The sequence below is a fragment of the Amaranthus tricolor genome, chromosome 11, assembly GCF_026212465.1.
Source record: "Amaranthus tricolor cultivar Red isolate AtriRed21 chromosome 11, ASM2621246v1, whole genome shotgun sequence".
Classification (NCBI taxonomy): domain Eukaryota; kingdom Viridiplantae; phylum Streptophyta; class Magnoliopsida; order Caryophyllales; family Amaranthaceae; genus Amaranthus; species Amaranthus tricolor.
In genome coordinates, this window is record NC_080057.1 from 20,514,520 (window position 1) to 20,524,898 (window position 10,379).

At 32.4% G+C, this 10,379-nt stretch overlaps 1 long non-coding RNA gene across 1 annotated transcript; it reads left to right on the top strand.

Annotated features, from left to right (window-relative positions):
* Positions 1–5,420: 5,420 nt before the first annotated feature.
* Positions 5,421–7,638, top strand: LOC130827094 (uncharacterized). The gene is made up of 2 exons (XR_009047158.1): positions 5,421–5,623; positions 6,631–7,638. It is a non-coding gene; the product is annotated as an uncharacterized LOC130827094 (long non-coding RNA).
* The last annotated feature ends 2,741 nt before the right edge of the window (positions 7,639–10,379 follow it).

The following is a 10,379-nucleotide window of genomic DNA, read 5'->3' on the forward strand; positions in this document are numbered from 1 at the left end:
ATGTGGTTGTTCAACAGGTTTTGAGATTATTAACGATTGATTGGTGTGATTGAAATCAGTTTTTTTTTCAATTAGGTCATTCTCGATCTGGTTCAACTTAATTCTACGGGTGAAAATTTTTTAAAATGTATTAATATCATTAAAATTCTATCAAAAAAATATAATAGTATGTATTTGAACCAAGTATGCAAGACACACATGCCTCAAGTACAACACTAGAGGATGATAAGCAGGAAGATGAAATCAAGCAAGGAAAGCAATGACATCAAAGACTACAGACACTCAAGGATATCATAGAAAACAAGCAAGGCTGCTAGTCCCAGAAACCTGCTAACCAGCAGACCTTGCAGCTATCACCCGGAGCTAACCTAAGTATCTTAGGAGACACTAAGGGTAGAATTGGAATCTCCATACATGGACCTTGCTGTCATGGTCCAAGATGCCTCTTATCCATCACAAAAAAAACCCCAAGAAATGATGCTAAAGGTCGGGTGCTCAGCAGATGGTTCATCAGAATAATCAACATTCTGTTTTTCTGTTATTTATACTTAAAACGTGCACATGTTAGTCACGTGTTGATTTTTAGCCATTATTCTTTGTTGGCTATGTAAACATTAGTCTTGACCAATTTTAGATGGTCTCTTAGATCTATAAATAGGAGGCCTAAGCCTTTGTAAAGGGAGAGCTCAAATTTTCAGAAATAAACATCATTTTGTTTTTCTTTCAAACGTTGTCTGTTTGAACGTCTGAGTGTTAGTCATACACTCATCCCTTTGAATTGTTAGTCATATAATTTCAAAGTTCATCTTGCATTCCACAAGGTAGTCAATCATTGGGTTACAGTATCAATTACACGAAGGTGGTGAGTGAAGCCATTGGAGGGTAATCCGTCAGCCTGAAAATCAAGAACTGATTTCCAATCCATACTCATCACTTTGGGGCAAATTAAGGTGTGCAATCAACCCCTTAATTTGGTGCAGTATTCTTTTTCAAAAATATTTTTTGAAAAAGGACCAATATGTCTAATTTCAAGACTTCAACATAGAAATGCAAACTCAGTTTAAGAAAATCGAATATGAATGTACTAAAACATAACTAAAAATGACGAGGTTGGACTGAAAAGTTGACAAAATTAAGAAAATGAATCAAAATATTCTAATTTAATGACCTAGTTTTTTCTGGTACTTTTATCGGGTTATTTTCTAGTTACTAATAATATTATGAGAGTACAATGGAGAGCTATTGTGGTTATGTGCTGTTGACCGGAGGTGGACTTTTAGGGATCGGAGGTGGTTTGTGGCTTGCCCAAATTATGATGCGGACGACACCAAGTCACCAACACTAGAGGATGTAGTTTTTTCAGATGAGCGAATAAGCATATATTGGATTGGCAAAAAAGAAAATCATTTTAAAGCTAGCTATAGCTCAGAGCGGATATAAAAATACAAATTGTCGTAAGAGACGGTTTCATTAAGAGAAGCATTAGATATATGAGTTAAAAAGTTTAATTTACATAAATTAATGAGAAAATAAAAATTTTGAAAAAGTTGGTGATCGAAGGTGAAATTGAATTTGGCAAACCAAAAGTTAAGAAAGACAAGAATCATAAGGATCGTGATGTCATTGGGTTATTCACAAAGGGTATGTAAATATAGATGGGCATTCAATTCTTATAAGGCTCGATCGAGAGGGCAGAAGGAACTTGTGCTTGTGACCTATCTTAAAAAATTATCCAAAAAAATATTGTTTAATATTTAATAATTAGAGGCTCATAGTAATATATTTAGTGATTAGAAATTCATAATTAATATTTTGTTGTGGAACTCTCAAATCTCAGAGTCAACCCTAATTTTAATATTTATAATATTGATTGTGTTTTGTAATTTCAAATATCATGTAACCTGAAAACAATTTATTTTTCTCAAGTATATTAATTTAAATCTTGAAAAAATTTACACTACAAAAAACTCTTGAATTAGCGATGAAAAAATGGCGAGGGGAAGAGTTGATCACCCATGGCAACGACAAGGCGAGAGAACGTTTGGTCGCCAACTGAGAAAGTTCGATAGCGACGGGAGAGGTCGTCGCTAGCAAGTCGCCCACAGCTATTTTTCCTTTTTTTTTTTTTATTTTTCTACCTGGCGACGGATTGTCTCATCGGAATTTCGTCCCCAAGAAAGACAGTATTTTTTTATTTTTATTTTGTTGCATGGCGACGGGTGTTGTTTGTTGCCCCTTGGTCGCCAGAAAAACCGTGAATTTGGTTTTATTTTTTTTTTAAATGAAGGCGACAGTTCTGTTGATAGCCCTTTGGTCGCCATGTTTTTGAATTTGAATTCAAAAGTGGCGATGGGTTTGTAATCGCCGTGTTGTCGCCATGTTTTCTTTAAATAGGCTGCAGAATTGTTGTGCATCGTGCATTTCGGAAACTAAAGAATTAGAAGAGGTTAGTGATTTTCTTATTCTATTATGTAGCTTGTTTTTTATCTTTATATGAGTTGTTTTTATTTATATTTAATTTGTATTGTCATTAATTTGATTTAATTTTATTATTTGATTAGTACATATTTTATTTCCTTTGTTATTTACTTGAGTTTTTTATATTTTTTATTTTTTTATATTTTATTTTTATTGACATTAGTTTGTTTTAATAATTTTTATTAGAATAATTATATTATTATCATATATTGTTATTTTCATTAACTTACTTTACTAATGAGTTGAATAATTATGTTATTATATTATATATAGGCGTTAAAAATGAATTTTACGCAAAAAAGAAGTTGGATGTACAACCGACGAAAAAATGGAAAGTTTAGTTTAAGATTTTTGAGAGGGTTGGAAGAGTTTTTAGATTTTGCTCGTACAAAAAGCATGAGTTCTGAGATTAGATGTCCTTGTAAAAAGTGTGAAAGTTGTTGTTATAAGGAAGCAGATGAAATAAGAGAACATCTAATGAGAAGGGGGTTTGTTGAAAATTACTATGAGTGGGAATATCATCAAAATACAGAGATAGAAACAACATCTGATGTTGTAGCGGTAGTGGGAGAGCAATCGTCAAACAATCCAAATCCATACTCACAGATGGTCCATGATGCAGTAGCTAGTGTATTTCCAGACACTTACCATCAGTTTCTTCCCTCCCAGTATGATGTAGTGTCAGTAGATAATGAACCACCGGTACACGTTGACGAATATCCAAACCTTCAGTGTCGATAGTTCTTTGAAATGTTAAATTCTGTAAATAGTCCTTTATTTGAAGGTTGTAAAAATCACACCAAGATGTCTATTATTGGTCGACTTACAAACCTGAAGACAGACCATCGTCTCACTGAGAGGTGTTACGACGATATTTGTGCTATTGTGAACGAAATGTTACCAGAACAGAATACGATGGTAAACAACTTCTTTGAAACGAAAAAACAAATAGCTGCCCTTGGATTACCCGTTGAGAAGATAGATTGTCGTCCTAACGGATGTATGATATATTGGGGGAATAATGCGAAGCAACTTGCTGTTATATTTGTGAAACTTCTAAATGGAGAAGAAATAGTAAAGGCGATAAGGTGTCGCGGAAGCAATTTCATTATTTCCCCCTGGGCCTCAGATTACAAAGATTGTATGTTTCAGAGGCAGCAGCTAGGCATATGAGGTGGCATGCAGAGCACCGCACTAAAGATGGAGAGATGATACATCCGTCCGATGCTGAAGCGTGGTTGACATTTAACGACATGCATCCAGACTTTGCAATGGAGACTCGAAACGTGCGGCTTGGTCTGTGTACAGATGGTTTTAACCCCTTTGGAAGTTCCGGTCAACAGTATTCATCGTGGCCTGTCATTTTAACACTATACAATCTTCCGCCATGGATGTGCATGAAGAAGCCGTATATGTTCTTGACCGTGATTGTCCCTGGGCCGAGTAATCCAAAGCACAACATTGACTTATATCTCGTCGCCCGATAGTCGCCAACTTTTCCTGAAAATATGGCGAGGAAATGGCGTCCATTTTGGAGTTAGCGACGAACGAAAAGGCGACCACCTCGAAGCCCGTCGCCCGCCCGTCGCCAAGCCCACTTTTTGACCATTTAGCTATCAAATGGCGACGAAAAGGGGTGTCGCCAATTCAATAATTTTTTGTAGTGTTATCGTGAATAATAAAATTTTTTGTTAATTTTTCTTATAATAATACCAACTTTTAATTAACCATGAATAACACCAAGTTAGAGGGGTTCCTAGAATACAAACTTTAGTTTATTAATTAACTAATTTACCAACTTTTTTTTCCATATAATCTCCTATAGTTTGATTTTTAACATGTTAAGTATATCTTAGGAAAACACTCTCCTATATTAGTAGTATTCATGGTTAATCAAAAGTTAATATTATTATATAAAAATAAGTAAAATATTGTATCATTCGATTTATTCCTGGTAATTTTTATTATTGTTGGTTTAAATTTAGCAATGTATGATTTTGAAGGAATATAACAAATGGATATCATATTATTCTAATTCAAGAATTATGTGTTCCTTCGTTTACTTCGAAGTTCTATTCTTAAATACGAATCTTTAATTTGTGCATTATGTACGTCAAAAAACTGGAGCAACAATTCATACGCAAACTCTTGTTTCTACATATAAGAAAATTTTGACTCGAATGCTTGCCATTGGGCATTTAGCATGATTATATTTGACAAATTATAATGAAAGAGACGAAACATTATGGGAAGATTATATACTCTAACAATATTATTATATTTTCTCCATTCGTTAATATTCTTTTTATTTAAAATATTTCACCTTTAAGAGAGAGAAATTTAATTAATATTTTTGAAACATATGTAAAAGATAAAATATATCCATATGAGATCTCGTTAGATTCAACTTAATGTATACTTTTTATTATGTATTTTTTATAATTTTTTATTATGTGTATGTAGAATTATTGAGGTTTAAAATTTGTATTGAAAATTGTGCAAAAAGTAAATGAGAAGAATAAAAAGAAACGGAGGGATTTTATGATAGATTGTCCGCTAAACATAATTGTTTATCATAAATTCATAATACAAAGTTAAAATTGTTCACTAAAATACTTGCTTATATAATAGATTGTCAGTTTTATGGTTTTATGGAAAATATGTATCACCCCGTAATTTATTATGTCAATATTATATTTTAAATGATTTGGAAAAATGATTTTAATATATTATTATCGAATAATTGAATTAGCCTTTAGATATATACATTTTTTTATTTGTTTTATTTAAGTAGTCAATGATTATTATTATTATTAAATTAAAATTTAAGTTAAGTATGGTCTAAGATCATTTATTAGTTTTATTGGGTCTTGTAAATAATATACTCAAGTAAGGTATGAGTAGGATTTTAAAATTTAATTACTCCCTCACAATTTCTTTTTCTCTTTTAGTATACACTTATGCTCATCCTTTCCTCGGTCTCCCTCCACTCTCTTTTTCTTCCTCAAACCCTTACTCTCCCTCAAGAAATTCACCCACCACAACAAGACCACTCAGGTGCACCACCACCACCACCGTAGGCAGCTAGCAGCCGCCAGCTGGCCGCCTGTTGTCCCTAAGGACCTATTCTCTCTCCTCCATTTTTGTGAGTTTTTTCATCCTTTGAAAAATGATTCCTTTTAATCTTTAAAGTTTTGGGTAAATTCATAAATCTTAGTAATCAGTTTATATCTTGATAGAATTTATAATGGGTAAGTGTTAGAAGTGAGATTTGAAAATGAATTAGTTAGGGTTTGTGTTAGGGATGAAATTGAAGGTAGTATGTACTACTTTTACGTATTTTGGTGATTTTGTGATATTGGGACAAATTTTTAGAAGCTTTTGATAAGTGTTATTTTTGATTAACAATGGTGGTTTTGATGATTAAAAATAGTTAGAGTTGTTGGTCACTTTTAATAGTTAAATATAAATTAATTATGTTATGGTGAATGTGATTATTATTGTTAGTTTGGCGGTGATAAAAATTACTAATAAAGAATTAGTGATAAAAATTACTAATATTGAATTAGTGATAAAAAAATTACTAATAAAGAATTATTGTGTAAAATTACTAACAAAGAATTATTATATCATGTGTCCCTAGCGGTGATTAAGTGTCGTCATTGTAATTGTGGAAACATGGTTGAGGTTTAATTGATGTGGTTAGTATGCAATTGTGGCCAAACTAATTTCTTGTTATGGTAACGAGATGCCTAAGCTACTAATTGTTTTGTTCTCTTGCTTTGTCACTTCAAACCTTGAGGAATGTAACAATATGCTTGAAAATCATTATCACCTTGAGTTGAATCATTGAAGTCATGTGTAATACACTACATTTTACAATTTAAGCTCACATAGTCTTGTTTAATTGCAAAAGTGTGTGAATTAAAACTTTTCCCCTTGAACATGCCTTGTTTTAGAATTTAACAAAAACTAATGTTATAGTTAGATTGATTGATGGCAATGTTTGTGAGTAAACATGTTGTGTGTATGATTAGATTGCATATTCATATGAGTTGTGGCTTGTAAGGATCAAAGTAGGGTACTTAGTAGAGCAAGTAGCTCCTAAAGGTAATCAAGCAGACTTACTAGTCTTACTTTAAACGTGTATAGGTTCCCGGTTCATAAGAGGGGCGTAAGAACTTCTTTCAAAGTGATTGTTGTGACTTGTTATTTTGCAGTTGCAGGTAAGTACACGCAGTAGCTAACTCTTGCATGCATCTTGAATATATTTTCTTTGCGTAGCAATATTATATGAGTTATGTTGACTACGATTTGCTATTAAATCTTATTAAATTATTGTTTCAAGTGTGGATCGGTTTGTAGAGATGGTAGAGAATGGGTTTTGATGTCGCGAGAGTGGAATGTTGGATTATATGAGATGGAATGGGAATGACTCCTTATTGATAAGTTTTGAATTATGTTTTATGAATGGGAATGAATCCCTTACTGATGAGATATTAAGTTGGTTTTTATTGTGACTCCACTAGATTGGTACCCCAGTTGGTTTAGTTCCCAGAGGCAAGGATCATCTATATATGGTCGCTGTACGGGGGTATGATCATACTTTGCCATTGGGTGCCGGCATGGCCGTCACCGTCCTTGGTTGAGGTGTTACCATGTTGGTCTTGCAAACCCCAGTATGGTAGCCTCTTGTCACATAAGAGAATATATGAAACCAAAGAAGAGATGGAAAATGATGCATTGAGAAGTACATAGAAATGAGAAGTAGTTCGAGTTAATACTTGCACATTGGAATGTCTCCCTCACCTTGTTTAGTTGAAATTGATTGTTGGTTATATATATAACATGTTGTTGGTTACCGACGTGTACTGTTTGTTTCTTTGTTGATGGCTCATCTTTGATGGCCTTGCTATGACACGTTGGTCTATTATCTTACGTTAAGCAGCAGGGATATCATAGATAGATCTTGCAGGTTATGGAGATTCCTTGCATTGCATACGAGGGGGAATGAGTGAGAACCTTGAAGCGTACAATGTTATATTTGTTTTTGACGCTACATGTAGTTTCTTTGCATTTAAATTGTTTATGTTTTTAGCTTCAGGCACATGCCCTCTTCTTGATGTAATTCGTTCCACTACAAAGGTTTAGTTCGTACGACCTTTTATATTTCGTTATTTTTGCTTGAATGGCTTGTAAAGTTTGGTTATGTTTTTGAAAACCCAAGTGTTTACATGGGAACCACGATCCATGCTTAGCATGTCGACAGAGAATTTGGCAATGATCATTCCACCGTGATTTTTGTTACAAGGCTATTGATGCCTTTTTTTATTATGTTTTATTCCTTGTTTATTTCTTTTGATGCGTCCAATTTTAGGGCGGATGCTGCCGAAATTTACGCACAATTTAGCTTGGGTGTTTTTTTTACCTCTTTAGTTAAATCAATCAAACTTAACCTTTTATTTTCCTTTTCTTTATTTTTTATTTTTATTTTATTTTAAATGTAACACCCGAATTTCCTCCATTCCCTTGCGGTTTTGGTTCCGTTTAGAGGGTTGAAAATTTAGGGGTGTTACATTAAGATGACATAAACCATATTGTTTTATATAAAGCCATAGTTGTAAGTTGCAAATTTTTTAAATATTTCCTCCGTTTCAATTTACTTGCAACATTTGTTTTTATACGCAGTCCAATGCACTAATTTAATCATTAATATCTCTAGTTATGTATAATAAAAAATTATAAAAATTTTATATTAATAATCTTTGCAATGAGACGAATCAAACAAGATTTCACTTGAATATGTTTTAACTTATAGATTAAAAACTAATTACAAATTAAGAGTAATGAATGAAGAGTGTAATTTTTTCTAATGTTACAACTAATATGAAACCGAGGAAATATGAGTGCGAATATCAAAACACTTAAAATTGACATCATTGATTGATTGACAAATTACTCTTATATAAATATTAACACTATTAGTAAGTTACTCCCGACCATTATTAATTGATTCTTAAAAATGTCAAAATGTATATAAGAATAATACTCATTGCTAATCTATAGAAGTATGTTTCGGTAAGGAAACTAGAAAGTCATGCAAAAGACGCTTAAAACACATGGAGATAAGGTGTAATTGGGGACATCATGTCAGTAAGCTTAAAGTGCTTATGATCCTTCTGCTGATGAGACCTCAAATCCTGCAATACAACGTTCGCCTTTCCCGAGGGTGATTTACCGGAAAACCTCTCTGACGCTCAAATCATATCGAAAACATAAATCAATGAATGTATGATGTTGAATGAATGCAAAAATTAACGGATTATAGGATGAGTTCACATCAACTGAAGGAATATTTGGTTAAGTATAGATTGCAAGTAGGATGGCGGTGTATTTTTGCGAAGTAATGGTAGGAATATAAAAGTTTAGAGTGAAAATGATGTATGCAACGTGTATTTACAATAATAGAACGGAGGTTGGTTAGTGAATTAAGGGACATAATGGGCATGATGGGTGGTAGTGGTAGTTTATGGTGAGTAGTGGGTGGTTATATTTAGAAAATTAGTAAACTAATTAGGTGGGTGGTTTAAGATTTAATTAAATATTTTATGGGCTTAATTATTTGACCCCATAATAAAGTATAGTATATAAAAGTTTCTACTAAAGCTGGTTTTGAACATGTGTACAATAATACAGGGCTAACTCTTAAATTAAAAGGCCGGAAATATCAATACATACTAGTTTATACAATCTTTAATTTAGTCTGATTACATGTTTTTGACCAAAAAGTTATGATAATAGAAAAAACCTCGTTCAAATTTAGTGTATATTTTTACTAAATATCGAGGGCATGTGAGATGTTGATTTGTGCAAATAGAGACACAAACAGAAACAAAATAGAAATCTTATTATTGTTGTTGGCTCTCTTAGGTTTTGATGATGACTACACTTTATATAAACAAATGTATTTTTAGAGATTGTATGCAGGTCGATATTCGGTCGTGATTAAGATCGTTGATAGTGCCTATGACTTAGTCTATGAACATGTACTTGTCAAAGGAATCCAATAGTTAGATAAGGTATATCACTTAGGATGTCAAATGTAGACAGGAGGTCTACTATTCCCAAGTTTGATTATCTAACGTTACTGGAAAATGCAAACAGTGCATTGTTCCCAGATTGAAGTCTGAAGAAGTTACGTCTGCTGGAAAATTCTTATTAATATATTTTCTGAATTTTTAGTTGATGTATTAGTAAAAATTAATTTGTTGCATTATTTAATAATTAAGTTAATTGGCAAAATATTTTATAACCACCTTAAAAATAACCGTGTGATTTTAAAATAGTGGAATATTTCTCTCCTTATTTTTCTCCTTTTAAAAAGGCTTATATTTTGGATCTAAATTAAGTGAAAAACTACCTTACCTATTATTAAAAAAGGGGAACCGTAGCTTTTTGCTTGAGCATCAAGCTTCCATTTATTTCTCCTTAGTTATGGGAATAAGTACAAGTGTTTAATCGTGAGTTTTACCCTTGTAATTCAACATCGATATTATTCTCTATAATTTTAGGGATAAGGAAATAGTGGGTAGTTATTCCCTTATTACTAGCTAAATAAGCACTATAAATAGGTGACTTGTTTATTTCTCAAATTGTATTTGTATGAGCCTTAAAATCCATATGAGAGAGATTGTGATTAATAAGAAATATTTTTTTTTCCAAAAATTGCCAATTAATTTATAATATTTTCTGGTGCAACTCTTTAATTTTATCTTTAGAGAATTTATCTTTGTAAAGGGTTTTTGAGAGACTTGTTGTGACTAGACTTGGGTAAATCTAGGGGAAAATTAGAAAGCTTCTAGTGAAGTTAGAGATTATAATAGCTTTGAGTAATGCTAAGA